Here is a 1,647-nt window from a genome sequence, read left to right as displayed (position 1 = left end):
AGAAATGTCTCAAGAAAAGGAATAAATTGACCTATTACTATATCACATTTCCAACAGAATAAATTTTCATAAATCTTTTCAAATGTTTGTTTCTGGTATTCTCTAAAGACATATAGTGCAAATGGTATTTTTTTCCAGTCCAGTTAAAGATTAAAGCTGACTTTGGAGTTGGAGTGTGGCTCTCCCCTTCTCTAACCTAAGCATGCTTATTAAAGTAAGTAAAACCCAAAATCTCTGTCTCATGTCAGAAGAGCTACCTGATATAGGGGCAGTAGAAAAACAAATATTTAAGGACTATTTTATTGCCACTCATCTCATAATCCTTTGGTTTAACAACTTTTCTTTAGGTATAAATTTTATAAGATGAATATATGTATATATATATATATATATATATGTACTTAAAACATTTTTGTAATGATATTAATGGTCATATGAGTACTAATGATTCTAGAAAAAGGTTTCGACTCTTTCCCATCTTGCAAGATGGCGGGCGAAAAAGCCTGATCCTAAAGAGAAGAAACCTGCAGCCAGGAAAGCTGGCCGTGATGCTGCTGCTATGTTTTACTCAAAAAGGATGATCCTAAGGCCAAAAAGCCCAAGAAGAGGTATCCCCATTGCTGCTGAAATTACAGTTAGAGGAATTGGCAGGTACTTCCGATTTGCTATGTATTCCAGAAAGGCCATGTACGAAAGGAAATATTCAGCTGCGAAAACCAATGTTGAAAAGAAGAAAAAGAAGACGGTCCTTGCTACTGTCACAATACCAGTCGGTGGTGACAAGAATGGTGTTACCCGGGTGGTTAAGCTGCGAAAAACGCCCAGGTATTATCCTACCGAAGATGTGCCTCAGAAGCTGCTGAGCCATGGCAAAAAGCCCTTCAGTCAGCACGTGAAACGCCTGCGTGCTAGCATCACTCCTGGGACTGTCCTCATCATCCTCGCCGGGCACCACAGGGGCAGGAGAGTGGATTTCCTGAAGCAGCTGGGCAGTGGTTTATTGCTTGTGACAGGACCTCGTGCCCTCCACAGAGTTCCTCTGAAGAAAACACATCAGAAGTTTGTCATCGCCACCTCTACAAAAGTTCATATCAGCACAGTTAAAATCCCCAAACACCTGACTGATGCTTACTTCAAGATAAAGCAGCAGCACAATCCCAGGCACCAGGAGGGCGAGATCTTCAACAAGAGAAGAAGAAATATGAGATTACAGAGCAGCGCAAGGCTGATCAGAAAACTGTGGACTCGCAGATTCTGCCCAAAATCAAAGCTGTTCCTCAGCTGCAGGTCTACCTACACTCTCAGTTCTCTATGAGTAACGGCATGTAGCCTCGCAAACTGCTCCTCTAAATTGCTAACAACCTAATTAAACAACTTCATGTGTTAAAAGGAAAAAAAAAAGATCTCAGAGATCTCAGAGTCACCATGCTGGCAGATACCAAAGAACCTGTAAATGTATCAGCTGCCCCTAACACTGACCTTTGATGGGACTTTTAAACATAGAAAGCATGGAGACAGCAGGAAGGCTGGCAGAGGGAGGGAACATGCCCTTCACCCTACCACTCGGTCTGGCTTCAGGTAGGAGCTGACAGGCAGACTGGAAAAAGGGTAGACTCAGAGCACTACAGTTTCAGGAAAGTTAAAGGT

The 1,647-nt window shown here is 42.2% G+C and overlaps 1 pseudogene; it reads left to right on the top strand.

The window, feature by feature from the left end:
• The first annotated feature begins 202 nt into the window (after positions 1-202).
• On the top strand, positions 203-1,350 carry LOC125405500 (large ribosomal subunit protein eL6 pseudogene; annotated as a pseudogene).
• Positions 1,351-1,647: the final 297 nt, after the last annotated feature.

Source organism: Myodes glareolus, chromosome 1 (genome assembly GCF_982192425.1).
Source record: "Myodes glareolus chromosome 1, mMyoGla1.1, whole genome shotgun sequence".
Classification (NCBI taxonomy): Eukaryota; Metazoa; Chordata; class Mammalia; order Rodentia; family Cricetidae; genus Myodes; species Myodes glareolus.
This window is presented reverse-complemented; position numbering and strand designations above follow the sequence as displayed.